Genomic DNA, 16637 nt, shown 5'->3' on the forward strand with positions numbered 1-16637 from the left:
GAAGGGGTTAAACTTGGAAATGGTGAGCTGTCTAATGAACAAAACCTTGGAGAGGATGTCATTGAAATTCCTCCAGACATCCTTTGCACTGGCTCTATAGTAACCGAGATCTTTGGAGACCATATTTGCATTGATGTTAATGACAAACAAAGCCTCAACACTGCTGCATCACATGCTATACTATGTCCGAAAAATGATGACGTCGATTTTCTGAACCGTAAAGTAATGGATCGCATTAGTGGTGATTATACTGTATATACAAGTGATGATTCTGTCGATGCTGATGAGGCAGAGGAATGTGAAAACTACCCAGTTGAATTTTTAAACTCTCTGACACCATCAGGAATGCCATCACATCTCTTAAAACTTAAAATTGGCACCATTGTGATGCTATTAAGAAACCTAAACACCAAGAAAGGTCTCTGCAATGGCACTCGCCTCATTATCATTGCCTTACTCCGCAACATCATACAGGCTAAAGTGATTACTGGCTCAGCTGAAGGAGACATTGTGTTTATTCCACGCATCGATTTGTGTCCTTCAGAAACTGGGTTACCTTTTAAATTAAAACGTCGACAGTTTCCTCTAAAACCTGCTTTTGCTATGACCATTAACAAATACCAAGGACAGACCCTCAATCGAGTTGGCATTTTTTTGCCCGAACCTGTATTTGCCCATGGACAATTGTATGATGCATTCTCCCGAGTAAAGCAACGCAGCAACGCTAGGGTCAAAGTGGTGGATACACCACTTCAAGGACAATTGCTACCTAATAGCCCAAAAATCTTCACTAGAAATGTCGTTTACAAAAATGTCTTACTTTAAACTATTTAAGTTGGTCCTAGAATGGATAGATATATAGATATCTAAATAATAGTTACATTCTAAATAGATATAGATAATAGACTTCTAAGACTTCTATACATAGCTTGATATATGTTATATATATAAATATTTTAAGCAGATAGATATATCTTACACTAATTATCTCTTTCACATATATGTCATAGACATATTTAAATCCATAAAAATATACATAGGTATAGGTATATATAGATTAAAAAAAAAAAGGCAAAAACAAAAAAAATTTAGGCAAACATACGTAGGTTTCAACTACATAGCTAACACATACCTACATAACTTAGGTGATAATAATTAATTTTTTATTTATTAATAGAGTACTATTATTTCAATAGCACTTTACATACATCAGTAATACTGTCCTTCTTGAGGCTCACTATGTAAATATCTTATCCACATAAAAACATAGGTGTGATGCATCTACTATAATAAATGCGCTAAGCAGCTTCCGGGTTGTAACAACTTCCGTCCAGTTGTAACTGGTGATGTCACAGCACACCTCTTGCCATGTTAACCCTCAACACACCACTCCTCAACACACACTCCTCTCACCTTTCACTATCTCCACTAACGTCCACTCGCAGGATTTTAGAATACTCAAGATGGCGTGGCCGCAAGAACATGTCGCCGGCGTGGACAACGTCGGGATCCAGGATGGCGCCGGCGGAAGAAGATGTCGGGGATCGTGGAGCAGCGACGATGACGGTGTGAGTATGAGAGACGGAGTGAGAGAAAGGGTCGTATGTGGAGTGAAAGAGTGAGTGGACGTGAGTGGAGATGGTGAAAGGTGAGAGGAGTGTGTGTTGAGGCGGTATGGTGTGTTGAGGAGGAGTGTGTGTTGAGGGTTCACATGGCAAGAGGTGTGTCACTATCCTCCTGATGCAATAGCATCGGGCCTTAATCTACTATAATAAATGCGCTAAGCAGCTTCCGGGTTGTAACAACTTCCGTCCAGTTGTAACTGGTGACGTCACAGCACACCTCTTGCCATGTTAACCCTCAACACACCACTCCTCAACACACACTCCTCTCACTTTTCGCTGTCTCCACTAACGTCCACTCGCAGGATTTCAGAATGCTCAAGATGGCGTGGCCGCAAGAACATGTCGCCGGCGTGGACAACGTCGGGATCCAGGATGGCGCCGGCGGAAGAAGATGTCGGGGATCGTGGAGCAGCGACGATGACGGTGTGAGTATGAGAGACGGAGTGAGAGAAAGGGTCGTATGTGGAGTGAAAGAGTGAGTGGACATGAGTGGAGATGGTGAAAGGTGAGAGGAGTGTGTGTTGAGGAGGTGTGTGTGTATTGAGGGTTAACATGGCAAGAGGTGTGTCACTATCCTCTCGATGCGATAGCATCGGGCCTTAATCTAGTTCTATCTATAATGGAGTGGCCAGCGCAGTCACCAGATCTCAACCCCACTGAGCTGTTGTGGGAACTGCGTGACCTTATGGTACGCAAAAAGTGCCCATCAAGCCAAACCAACTTGTGAGAGGGGCTTCTGGAAGCATGGGATGAAATTTCTCCAGATTACCTCAGCAAATTAGCTGCTAGAATGCCAAAGGTCTACAATGCTGTAATTGCTGCAAAGGGAGCATTCTTTGACGAAAGCAAAGTTTGAAGGAGAAAATTATTATTTCAAATAAAAATCTTTTTTTCGAACCTTGTCAATGTTTGGATTAGATTTTCAATTCATTTGGCAACTCATTTGATTAATAAAAGTATAAGTTTTCATGGAAAACACAAAATTGTCTGGGTGACCCTAAACTTTTGAACGGTAGTGTGTATGTATATATATATATATATATATACACACATACTGTATATCTAATATATAAAGCTCAAAGTGTGTATGTATGTATGTGTGTGTGTGTATGTGTGTATGTCCAGGATAGGCATCCGCACCGTCACAGCTACAGCCACAAAATTTGGCACAGTCACACGTCTGGACCCCGAGAGCGTCCTAAGCTATGTTGTGAGGCGAAATTTTAACCCTGCGCGTTCCAATTCACCAAACAATTTTGCCCCTATCTACATACTGGGGGAAAAGTGTGTGCGCGTCAAGCCCCGCCCCTCATTATGATGTCACAATGCCCCTATTTGCATACTGGGGAAGCAGTGTGTGCGTATCAAGCCCCGCCCCTCATTATGATGTCACAATGATTGCCATGGCGACGCTGATGTCATCAGAGGTTGCAAGACCTGCCGCCGCTCATTATGATGTCATAATGGTTGACCATGGGATGGAGGATGTGTGATGGGTATATGGGCACTGGACTATGGGATGGCGGATATGTATATGGGCACAGGACTATGGGATGGAGGATGTGTGATGGGTATATGGGCACTTGACTATGGGATGGAGGATATGTTTGACGGGTATATGGGCACAGGACTATAGGATGGCGGATATGTATATCGGCACGGGACTATGGAATGGAGGATGTGTGATGGGTATATGGGCACTGGACTATGGGATGGAGGATATGTATGACGGGTATATGGGCACGGGACTATGAGATGGCGGATATGTATGATGGGTATATGGGCACGCGACTATGGGATGGAGGATATGTATGATGGGTATATGGGCACTCGACTATGAGATGGCGGATATGTATGATGGGTATATGGGCATGGGACTATGGAATGGAGAATATGTATGATGGGTATATGGGCACTCGACTATGGGATGGCGAATATGTATGATGGGTATATGGGCATGGGACTATGGGATGGAGAATATGTATGATGGGTATATGGGCACGGGACTATGGGATGGAGGATAATTATAATTTGCTATAACTAACCACAGTTAGTTACTATGCCCGGGCAGCGCCGGGCTCTTCAGCTAGTATATATATATATTCACAGTGCCTTGTGAAAGTATTCGGCAACCAGGAACTTTTCAACCTTTTCCCACATATCATACTTCAAACATAAAGATACCAAATGTAAATTTTTGGTGAAGAATCAACAACAAGTGGAACACAATTGTGAAGTTGAACGAAATGTATTGGTTATTTTAAATTTTTGTGAAAAGTCAAAAACTGAAAAGTGGGGTGTGCAATATTATTCGTCCCCTTTACTTTCAGTGCAGCAAACTCACTCCAAAAGTTAATTGTGGATCTCTGAATGATCCAATGCTGTCCTAAATGACTAATGATGATAAATATAATCCACCTGTGTGTAATCAAGTTTCCGTATAAATGCATCTGCTCTGTGATAGTCTCAGAGTTCTGTTTGAAGCACAGAGAGCATCATAAAGACCAAGGAACACAACAGGCATGTCCGTGATACTGTTGTGGAGAAGTTTAAAGCCGGATTTGGATACAAAATGATTTCCAAAACTTTAAACATCCCAAGGAGCACTGTGCAAGCGATCATCTTGAAACAGAAGGAGTATCATACCACTGCAAATCTACCAAGACCTGGCCGTCCCTCTAAACTTTCATCCCAAACAAGGAGTAGACTGATCAGAGATGCAGCCAAGAGGCCCATGATCACTCTGAATGAACTGCAGAGATCTACAGCTGAGGTGGGACAGTCTGTCCATAAGACAACAATCAGTCGTACACTGCACAAATCTGGCCTTTATAGAAGAGTGGCAAGAAGAAAGCCATTTCTCAAAGATATCCATAAAAAGTGTCATTTAACCCCTTTACCCCAAAGGGTGGTTTGTACGTTCATGTCCGGGCCAATTTTTCGAATTCTGACCACTGTCCCTTTATGAGGTAATAACTCTGGAATGCTTCCATGGATCCCAGTGATTCTGATAATGTTTTCTCGTGACATATTGTACTTCATGAAAGTGGTAAAATTTCATTGATATGCCTTGCGTTTATTTGTAAAAAAAAATAGAAATTTTGCGAAAATTTTGAAAATTTTGCAATTTTCCAACTTTTTTGCCCTTAAATCACAGAGATATGGCACATAAAAAACTTAATAAGTAACATTTCCCACATGTTTACTTTACATCAGCACAATTTGGGAACCAAATTTTTTTTGTTAGGAAGTTATAAGGGATAAAAGCTGACCAGCGATTTCTCATTTTTACAACATCATTTTATTTTTAGGGACCACATCACATTTGAAGTCACTTTGAGGGGTCTATATCATAGAAAATACCCAAAAGTGACACCATTCTAAAAATTACACCCCTCAAGGTGCTCAAAACCACATTCAAGAAGTTTATTAACCCTTCAGGTGCTTCACAGGAATTTTTAGAATGTTTAAAAAAATGAACATTTTACTTTTTTTACGTTTTGGAATGCAGACTTTGATGGAATGGTCTGCCGGTGTCATGTCGTGTTTGGAGAGCCTCTGATGTGCCTAAACTGTGGAAACCCCCCACAAGTGACCCCCATTTTGGAAACTAAAAAAGAGAAGAGAAGCCAGCGTTGCCAAGGTCAGAACGCATAACATAAAGTGCATATGCACATAACATCTAACTGTATTCAAAATGAGATATTTAGCAAAAAAATTGATCAATTCAATTGAGCCACCCCGCCGCGCCAAGGCAATCTCATGTGGGGGGTCCTACTCTACGTTTTTAAATAAACACTGTGCCATTACGGCCTCCTAGATACATTAAAAGCAAGACCACTTTAAGTGCAATCCGTACCTGAGCATTTCTGGATCGCTCCCATGATGCCAGAAAAGGCAAGTGCGGATGAAGGCCAACCAGGTCTGAATGCAGACGTGTCAGGTTTAGCCTCCACACATTGCCCGACCAGCAAGGTGCTCAAAACCACATTCAAGAAGTTTATTAACCCTTCAGGTGCTTCACAGGAATTTTTAGAATGTTTAAAAAAATGAACATTTTACTTTTTTTCACAAAAAAATTACTTCAGGTCCAATTTTTTTTATTTTACCAAGGGTAAGGCCTGTTTCACACTTCACTTTTTTTGTGTCAGTTAAAATCCGCCAAAATGGCGGAAAGCGGATCCGTTGCTAACTGATGTGAACGGATGCCACCGGATCGTTTTTTTGACGGATCCGATGAATGAAGAATTTTAAAGGAACCGCAGCCCGGGGAGGGGGAGAGGGAGAGAGAGATTTTTTTTTTTCCCAGCCGCCATAACAGACTTTAGGGTTAAATTTCCGGCTGAGTGAAGACTTTCGGGCATGCGCAGTGTGAAGTGCGGATCCTGCCGGCCGAAAAAACGTTGCATGTCGGCGGACGGCAAAATTTTGGCGGATCCGCAAAAAAACGGATAATGCAACTCAATGGGAAAAAAAACTGATCCGCCAAACAAAATGGAGGATCCGTTTTTTTTGCAAAACGGCGGATCTTGACTGATGGACAAAAACTGAAGTGTGAAACAGGCCTAACTGGTGAAATTGGACTGCTAAAGTTATTGTGCAATTTGTCCTGAGTACGCTGATACCTGTTATGTGGGGGGGAACCACTGTTTCGGCGCACGGCAGAGCTCAGACGGGATGGAGCGCCGTTTTTGACATTTTCACTGCAAAATTGTCTGTGAATTCAGATCGGACGCCATGTCACGTTTGGAGAGCCCCTGATGTGCCTAAACAGTGCAAACCCCCCACAAGTGACCCCATTTTGGAAACTAGACCCCCCAAGGAACTTATCTAGATATGTGGTGAAAACTTTGAACCCCCAAGGGCTTCACAGAAGTTTATAACGTACAGCCGCACAATTAAAAAATCATATTTTTTCCACAAAAATGATCATTTCACCCAAATTTTTATTTTCCTAAGGGAAACCGGACCCCAAAAGTTATTGTGCAATTTGTCCTGAGTACGCTGATAACCCATATGTGGGAGAAAACTACAGTATGGGCACACGTCGGGGCACAGAAGGGAAGTAGTGACGTTTTGGAATGCAGAACTTGATGGAATGGTCTGCGGGTGTCATGTTGCCTTTGGAGAGCCCCTGATGTGCCTAAACTGTGGAAACCCCCCACAAATGACCCCATTTTGTAAACTAGACCCCCCCAAATAACTTATCTAGATGTGTGGTGAGCACTTTGAACCCCCAAGTGCTTCACAGAAGTTTATAACGCCCGGGCATGAAAATAAAAAAATCATTTTTTTCCACAAACATAATCTTTAGTCACCAATTTTGTTTATTTTCCCAAGGGTAACAGGAGAAATTGGAGCCCAAAAGTTGTTGTCCAATTTGTCCTGAGTACGCTGTGTAAGGTTTTGCCTATTGTTCATGTCGGGGAACACTCACTTGGCAGCAGATAAACCAGGTCCGGTATAGGCTTTTCATATAAAACAGTCCATGCGGTTTATTAATCACGGCATAAAACATAGCAGCATGAAGAAACGAACACAGTCTTACAGCAGACCAAATGAATATTCACAAGGGAGCTCCGCTCCCTTAGCCCTGTGTTCACACAGGCGGTGCTTTGTCCAGCAATCAGGCTCTACAGTCTCTCGGTTAATTCCCCCAAGTTCGGGGTTACGTCTTAGCTGCTTCTCAGTCCTGACGTCCCTTCCCTCCTGGGGACTGCCCAGTACTCACAGGCTATTACACACAGGCCACACACGGTCAGCGGCGCCCACATGTGCGCTTCAGGAAGGCAGCCCACCATCCAGCACAACAGCCTTCTGGGATCTTTCCACACGGACCAATCAGATCCAGGCACTCACTCATGTGACCTACCCTGGTCACCTTATATGGTCCGTAGCCACACCCACAGCATCACATGGCTATGACCTCATTGCAGGTCCTTCAGATTCACAACCACACATATAGGCTTTACTTCATACACATGCCCCTGTGTGGGTTTGTAGGTGACTGGTGTCACCCGTCTCACCAGCCACCTGAAAGCTCTCCCTGATACATTGCAACAAAAACTTCAGCAGTACCTCTGCTGATCAACACTCATTCAAGCTTCCATCCCAGGGCCACCACCCCTGGGATATATAACGATCATTTAGCATCCTGCCGTTCATCCTATCTCAATTACCACAATGGATATGCGTGTGTGCATGACCCATACAGTGCCCCCTAGCTGTCACAGTGGTCACTGCATCACAGCTGATACCCCATATGTGGGAGAAAACTACTGTATGGGCACATGTTGGGGCTTGGAAGGGAAGTAGTGACGTTTTGGAATGCAGACTTTGATGGAATGGTCTGCCGGTGTCATGTCGTGTTTGGAGAGCCTCTGATGTGCCTAAACTGTGGAAACCCCCCACAAGTGACCCCCATTTTGGAAACTAAAAAAGAGAAGAGAAGCCAGCGTTGCCAAGGTCAGAACGCATAACATAAAGTGCATATGCACATAACATCTAACTGTATTCAAAATGAGATATTTAGCAAAAAAATTGATCAATTCAATTGAGCCACCCCGCCGCGCCAAGGCAATCTCATGTGGGGGGTCCTACTCTACATTTTTAAATAAACACTGTGCCATTACGGCCTCCTAGATACATTAAAAGCAAGACCACTTTAAGTGCAATCCGTACCTGAGCATTTCTGGATCGCTCCCATGATGCCAGAAAAGGCAAGTGCGGATGAAGGCCAACCAGGTCTGAATGCAGACGTGTCAGGTTTAGCCTCCACACATTGCCCGACCAGCAAGCATAGATGAAGGGCAATGCAGGTTCAGATACAGGTGCACAATTAAATAAAGCTTGGGGCAGGGCGGGGCTGCTGTGTGTGTGCACAGCAGCCTAGATCCATCACAGTGAACACAGAAAAAATGGCGAACACAACCCAGCGCGCACGGCAACAGTGGTGGTCAGCCACATACCAATATACAAAAAAAGAGAAGAGAAGCCAGCGTTGCCAAGGTCAGAACGCATAACATAAAGTGCATATGCACATAACATCTAACTGTATTCAAAATGATATTTAGCAAAAAAATTGATCAATTCAATTGAGCCACCCCGCCGCGCCAAGGCAATCTCATGTGGGGGGTCCTACTCTACGTTTTTAATAAACACTGTGCCAATACGGCCTCCTAGATACATTAAAAGCAAGACCACTTTAAGTGCAATCCGTACCTGAGCATTTCTGGATCGCTCCCATGATGCCAGAGAAGGCAAGTGCGGATGAAGGCCAACCAGGACTGAATGCAGATGTGTCAGGGTTAGCCTCCACACATTGCCCGACCAGCAAGCATAGATGAAGGGCAATGCAGGTTCAGATACAGGTGCACAATTAAATAAAGCTTGGGGCAGGGCGGGGCTGCTGTGTGTGTGTGCACAGCAGCCTAGATCCATCACAGACCTGGTTGGCCTTCATCCGCACTTGCCTTTTCTGGCATCATGGGAGCGATCCAGAAATGCTCAGGTACGGATTGCACTTAAAGTGGTCTTGCTTTTAATGTATCTAGGAGGCCGTAATGGCACAGTGTTTATTAAAAACGTAGAGTAGGACCCCCCACATGAGATTGCCTTGGCGCGGCGGGGTGGCTCAATTGAATTGATCAATTTTTTTGCTAAATATCTCATTTTGAATACAGTTAGATGTTATGTGCATATGCACTTTATGTTATGCGTTCTGACCTTGGCAACACTGGCTTCTCTTCTCTTTTTTTGTATATTGGTATGTGGCTGACCACCACTGTTGCCGTGCGCGCTAGGTTGTGTTCGCCATTTTTTCTGTGTTCACTGTGATGGATCTAGGCTGCTGTGCACACACACACAGTAGCCCTGCCCTGCCCCAAGCTTTATTTAATTGTGCACCTGTATCTGAACCTGCATTGCCCTTCATCTATGCTTGCTGGTCGGGCAATGTGTGGAGGCTAAACCTGACACGTCTGCATTCAGACCTGGTTGGCCTTCATTCGCACTTGCCTTTTCTGGCATCATGGGAGTGATCCAGAAATGCTCAGGTACGGATTGCACTTAAAGTGGTCTTACTTTTAATGTATCTAGGAGGCCGTAATGGCACAGTGTTTATTAAAAACGTAGAGTAGGACCCCCACATGAGATTGCCATGGCGCAGCGGGGTGGCTCAATTGAATTGATCAATTTTTTTGCTAAATATCTCATTTTGAATACAGTTAGATGTTATGTGCATATGCACTTTATGTTATGCGTTCTGACCTTGGCAACGCTGGCTTCTCTTCTCTCATTTTGGAAACTAGACCCCTCAAGGAACTTATCTAGATGTGTGGTGAGCACTTTGAACCCCCAAGTGCTTCACAGAAGTTTATAACGTAGAGTCATAAAAATAAAAAAATCATTTTTTTCCCATAAAAATTATATTTTTGCCGCCAATTTTTTATTTTCCCAATGGTAACAGGAGAAATTGGACCCCAAAAGTTGCTGTGCAATTTGTCCTGATTAGGCTGATACCCCATATATGGGGGTAAACCGTTTGGGCGCATGGCAGAGCTTGGAAGGGAAGGAGCACCGTTTGACTTTTTCAACGCAGAATTGGCTGGAATTGAGATCAGATGCCATGTTGCATTTGGAGAGCACCTGATGTGCCTAAACAGTGGAACCCCCCCATTTCTAACTCCAACCCTTACCCCAACACACCTCTAACCCTAATCTCAGCCCTAACCCTAGCGCTAACCCTAGCCCTAACCCTAATGGAAAAATGAAAATAAACACATTTTTTTAATTTTATTATTTTTCCCTAACTAAGGGTGTGATAAAACAGGATTTTGGTTGCTTACCGTAAAATCTGTTTCTCAGAGTCTTCATTGGGGGACACAGAAACCATGGGTGTGTGCTGCTGTCACTAGGAGGTTGACACTATGCATGAAAAAAAGTTAACTCCGCCTCCACAGTAAACACCCCTACGACAGGCTGTAGGACAATCAGTTAGTGAAAAAGCAGTAGGAGGAGATATTATCATGTAAGTCTATCATATAATCTTTACATAGTAACATAGTTATTAAGGTTGAAGGGAGACTTTAAGTCCATCTAGTTCAACCCATATCCTATCCTAACTTGCCCTAACATGTTGATCCAGAGGAAGGCAAAAAAAACCCATGTGGCAAACAGTAAGCTTCACAATGGGGAAAAAAATTCCTTCCCGACTCCACATAAGGCAACCAGACTAACTCCCTGGATCAACGCAATATTAAGGAAACTAGTGTATATACCCTGTAATATTATTCTTTTCAAGAAAGGCATCCAGTACCTTCTTAAATTTTAGTAGGGAATCAATCATTACAACATCATATGGCAGAGAGTTCCATAGTCTCACTGCTCTTACAGTAAAGAATCCGCGTCTGTGAGTATGCTTAAACCTTCTTTCCTCCAGACGTAGAGGATGCCCCCTTGTCCCCGTCACAGGTCTAAGAGTAAAAAGATCATTAGAAAGGTCTTGGTATTGTCCCCGCATATATTTATACATTGTAATAAGATCACCCCTAAGCCTTCGATTCTCCAAACTAAATAACCCCAAGTGTAATAACCTGTCTTGGTATTGCAGACCCCCTAGTTCCCTAATAACCTTGGTCGCTCTTCTCTGCACCTGCTCCAGTTCAGCTATGTCTTTCTTATACACCGGAGACCAGAACTGTACACAGTATTCTAAGTGTGGTCGCACTAGTGACTTATATAGAGGTAAAATTATGTTCTCCTCATGAGCATTTATGCCTCTTTTAATGCATCCCATTATTTTATTTGCCTTTGCAGCAGCTGCCTGACACTGGCCACTAAATGTGAGTTTGTCGTCCACCCATACACCCAGGTCTTTTTCAGTGACTGTTTTGCCCAGTGTTTTACAATTAAGCACATAATTATACATCTTGTTCGTTCTACCCAAGTGCATGACCTTACATTTATCCCCATTAAAGCTCATTTGCCATTTATCAGCACAAGCTTCTAGTTTACATAAATCCTCCTCTAATATAAAATTGTCCTCCTCTGTATTGATTACCCTGCAGAGTTTAGTGTCATCTGCAAATATTGAAATTCTACTCTCTATGCCCCCTTCAAGGTCATTAATAAATATGTTAAAAAGAAGCGGGCCCAAAACTGACCCCTGTGGTACCCCACTGCTAACCATGACCCAGTCCGAGTGTGTTCCATTAATAACCACCCTTTGTTTCCTATCCCTGAGCCAGCTCTTAACCCACCTACACATATTTTCCCCTATCCCCATTGTTCTCATTTTATGTATCAACCTTTTGTGTGGCACCGTATCAAAAGCTTTTGAAAAGTCCATGTACACCACGTCCACTGCATTCCCTTGGTCCAGTCCGGAACTTACCTCTTCATAAAAGCTTATCAGATTAGTCTGACAGGAACGGTCCCTTGTAAACCCATGTAGATATTGGGTCATGATGAGGTTATTCTTCTCCAGATACTCCAGTATAGTATCTCTTAGAAAACCCTCCAGGATTTTACCCACAGTTGAGGTTAAACTTACTGGCCTATAATTCCCAAGTTCAGTTTTTGTCCCCTTTTTGAATATTGGCACCACATTTGCTATACGCCAGTCCTGTGGTACAGACCCTGTTATTATGGAATCTTTAAAGATTAAATATAATGGTCTATCTATGACTGTGTGTTAGGCGTCAGATTCCTGGCACTGCACAGCGGGAGTCCAGAGCCAGACATCCTGCGGTCTCCCATTCTTCCTCAACCGCTCCAGGTGTTGCTCAGCAAATATGGCGAGCCAGGCTTGCTGCTCAGACTCACTCTGACAGCCTGGATATTGCTGCCACCTCTGGTGCAGCAATAGCAGCGCAACCTGCTCTGCAGGGAACTGCTCCTGAGGCTAAGTCCTCATGCCGTGCTACTGGGCATGCCCGCAACTTGACCTCTCACTGGATAGCAGGGGTCACATGCTCAGGTCCTACGTCGGATCTGATTGGTCCTTCCCAAGCTAATGGAAGGTCCCGGAAGCGCATCGCTATAAAAAGCCCGCATGGCGGCTCAGCGATGCGCTAGTGTAGCATATTATGCTGTGTGTGTATGGTGACGGATGTGTGGACTGGTGACTGACGCATTATGAAACCCCTTCCCTCGGGTATTACGAATGGTGACAGAGAGTTGGATAGTCAGTCTCAGCTTGTGGCAAGCTACACGCCACGTGATCCGCGCCTACACTAGCGTCCGTCGGAGCCCGTGTCTCAGCGCCGACGTCTGCGGCTTTACCCGCCGCTGCGCTGCACTAACCGCAGCTACCCTTGGTCGCTGTTGCGACGCCACACGCAGGTCTCTGTGACATTAACTGAGCCTCGTCTCGGCATCACATTGCCTCTTGCGACTCTGTGCCAGAACAGAGCCGTCCTCAGCGTTCGGGTGACGTTAACCCCAGCGCAGTACCTCATTGATTAGGTGCATCTGCCATTGTTCAGCAGCGGTCTTGTCACCTACCACACGGTGGACTCCGGGCGGCGAACGCACCTCCTGTTATTTTATATTTGGTGCGTTCCGCCGTCCTAACATTACACTAGCGCCATGGTCTGGCTGACAATGGCAGACGTGCAGCAGCTGCAGCGCTACATTCGGCAGCTGGAGAGCAGGTTGGCGGCTATCGAGAGCACCAACTCAGCTGCGAATGCTGCGCTAGCTGCCACCCAGACGGTTGCTGAAGCCGTCTCACGTGTGCCCACACTTTTGCCCTCGCCAACAATCTCTTCCCTCCCGCTCCCCGATAAGTTTTCGGGTGAGAGCGCCACCTGTAGGGGATTCGTCAGTCAGTGCTCCATTCACCTGGAGTTGCTGGCTGCACGGTTTCCTACAGAGCGGGCCAAGGTGGGCTTTATTGTCTCCTTGTTAGCTGGCCGGGCATTGCAGTGGGCCACACCGTTGTGGGAACGTGATGATCCCGTGGTTCAGGGGCCTGCTCAGTTCCTCGCGGCGCTGAAGCAGGTCTTCTTGGGACCACGGGTCACACACGATACGGCTCTCCAACTGTTAGCATTAACACAAGGGTCACTCTCGGTTAGCCATTATGCTGTCCGGTTTCGGACATTGGCTTCCGAACTGGAGTGGCCGGACAAAGTGTTAGTCCCAGTGTTCTGGAGAAGCCTAGCTGAGCACGTCAAGGATGCTCTAGCCACCCGAGATATTCCCACAACTCTGGAGGAATTGATCTCCGTCTCCACCCGTATTGATCTCCGGTTCACGGAGCGCGGGCTGGAGAGGACTCAATCCAGACGTAAGATTAACCTGGCTCCCACCTTTACCGAACCGCTGAGCCATTCCGCTCAGGAGCCTCCCTCCATCGAGCCCATGGAGGTATCTCGCACCGGTACTAAGCCACGTCAGGTGCGGGGATCTGTGCGCTGTTATCACTGCCGACACTTTTGCCACTCGGCTAGCACATGTCCTCAGCGGCCAAAGGGACGACCCCGTTCCATGGTTGTAGGTGGTGGCCAGTCCCAGATGGAGCCCTTTTCGCCTAAGCCGGTATTCCGGGGTACTCTGGATAATGGTTCCTCCACCTGGGAGGCAGAGGTTACTCTGGACTCCGGGGCCGAGGGGAACTTTATGTCCTCGAGTTTTGCCCAGATTCACTCTATTCCCCTGGTATTACTCCCACAACCTCTGACCATCAGGGTGGTGGATGGGGCACCATTGCCGTCTCAAGTGACCCATCAGACGGTCCCACTCAGTCTCGCCATGTCCCCCTCACATCGGGAGACCCTGTCCTTGCTTATTATGCCTCATGGCATCGATCAGGTACTTCTCGGGGTTCCCTGACTTCGTTGTCACTCCCGTCACATTGATTGGGCGTCGGGGAGAATACTGGGCTGGAGCAAGGACTGCGAGGGAAGTTGTCTAAGGGACAGTCTTCAGGTAGCGTCTACAGAGCTGCCTACAGATCTCTCCACGCTTCCTGAACCTTACCATCAGTATGCGGACGTCTTCTCTAAGAAGTCTGCGGAGACACTCCCGCCGCACCGTCCCTATGATTGCCCGATTGACCTCCTGCCGGGCACAGAACCTCCTCGAGGTTGTGTCTACCCATTGTCTCTTCCGGAGACAGAGGCAATGTCCCAATATATCCGGGAGAACCCGGCGCGGGGCTTTATCAGGAAGTCGGTGTCACCGGCTGGGGCAGGCTTCTTCTTCGTTCAGAAGAAGAGCGGAGAGTTACGCCCCTGTATCGACTACCGGGGTCTCAATGCCATCACGGTAAAGAATAAGTACCCTCTCCCGTTGATCTCCGAGTTGTTCGACAGGTTGCGTGGGGCGCGGCTATTCACAAAGCTAGACCTACGAGGGGCATACAACCTGATCCGTATTCGCGAGGGAGACGAATGGAAGACAGCTTTTAATACCCGGGATGGCCATTATGAATATCTGGTCATGCCCTTCGGCCTTTGTAATGCGCCCGCTGTCTTCCAGGACTTCGTCAACGACGTCTTCCGTGACATGCTTTCTACCTTGGTGGTGGTCTATCTGGACGACATCCTCATCTTTTCGCCAGATTTGCCCACCCACCGGAAAGATGTCTGCAGGGTATTCGACCGCCTGCGGGCGAATTCCCTGTTCGCCAAGCTGGAGAAGTGTCAGTTTGAGCAGGAGTCCTTGCCATTTCTGGGCTACGTCATCTCGGCCCAGGGGTTGGCTATGGATCCTGCCAAACTGCAAGCAGTCATGGACTGGCAGGAACCCCATTCTCTTAAAGCGGTGCAGCACTTTTTAGGGTTCGTTAATTATTACCGTCAGTTTACACCCCACTTCTCCACTCTGGTAGCTCCTTTGTTTGCTCTCACGAAAAAAGGAGCTAATCCTAAGGCGTGGACCGAACAGGTTTCTAAGGCTTTTTCCTCCATAAAGTTCCACTTTGCAGGCGCTCCCATTTTACACTGTCCCGATGTGGATAAGCCGTTTATCCTTGAGGTAGACGCTTCTTCCGTCGGTGCAGGAGCAGTCCTTTACCAAAAGGATGCTCAAGGTCGGAAGCATCCCTGCTTCTTCTATTCTAAGACCTTTTCACCGGCGGAGAAAAATTACTCCATCGGCGACAGGGAGCTGCTGGCCATGAAATTGGCTTTCTCCGAGTGGAGACATCTCCTGGAGGGAGCCCGGTTCCCCTTTCAGGTGTTCACGGACCACAAAAACCTGGTCTATCTTCAGACGGCCCAACGCTGAATTCCCGTCAGGCCAGGTGGTCACTCTTCTTCTCTCGCTTCCGCTTCACCCTGCACTACCTCTCCGGGGAGAAGAACATCCGAGCAGATGCCCTCTCGCGCTTGGTGGGCTCAGCGGAAGAAGGAGAAGCTGAGCCCCGGTTAATTCTCCCTCCGGAGAGTTTTACGACCATGGCTCCTATCGCTCTCGAGTCGGTACCGCCAGGCAAGACCTTGGTGCCCCCTCGGCTACGGCCGGAGGTTCTTGCCTGGGCACATGCCTCCAGGCTAGGTGGCCATTTTGGTAATAAACGGACCACCGAACTCCTGGCAAGGTCATATTGGTGGCCACATATGGCTCGAGACGTCAAGGCATACGTGAAAGCATGCGTCTCGTGTGCCCGGAACAGGCCCTCTAGACAGAGGCCTGCGGGGCTCTTGTTTCCCCTTCCAGTAGCTGATAGACCATGGGAAATGGGGGGCATGGACTTTATAGTTGGCCTGCCCAAGTCCAGTGGCAGTACGGTCATCTGGGTGGTTACCGACCATTTCTCCAAAATGGTACATCTGGTGCCACTCGCACGCCTACCTTCCGCCCGAGGTCTGGCCGTCCTGTTCATTAAGCATGTATTTCGTTTACATGGTATGCCGGACAAAATCGTAAGTGACCGAGGTCCCCAGTTTGCGTCTCGTTTTTGGAGGGAGCTCTGCAGCTTACTCAGCATCGAGCTAAATCTGTCCTCCGCCTACCATCCCGAGACGAATGGCTTGGTCGAAAGGGCCAATCAGACCTTGGTCA

This window comes from Dendrobates tinctorius, unplaced genomic scaffold, assembly GCF_039654945.1.
Source record: "Dendrobates tinctorius isolate UK_male_01 unplaced genomic scaffold, ASM3965494v1 ptg000073l, whole genome shotgun sequence".
Lineage (NCBI taxonomy): Eukaryota > Metazoa > Chordata > Amphibia > Anura > Dendrobatidae > Dendrobates > Dendrobates tinctorius.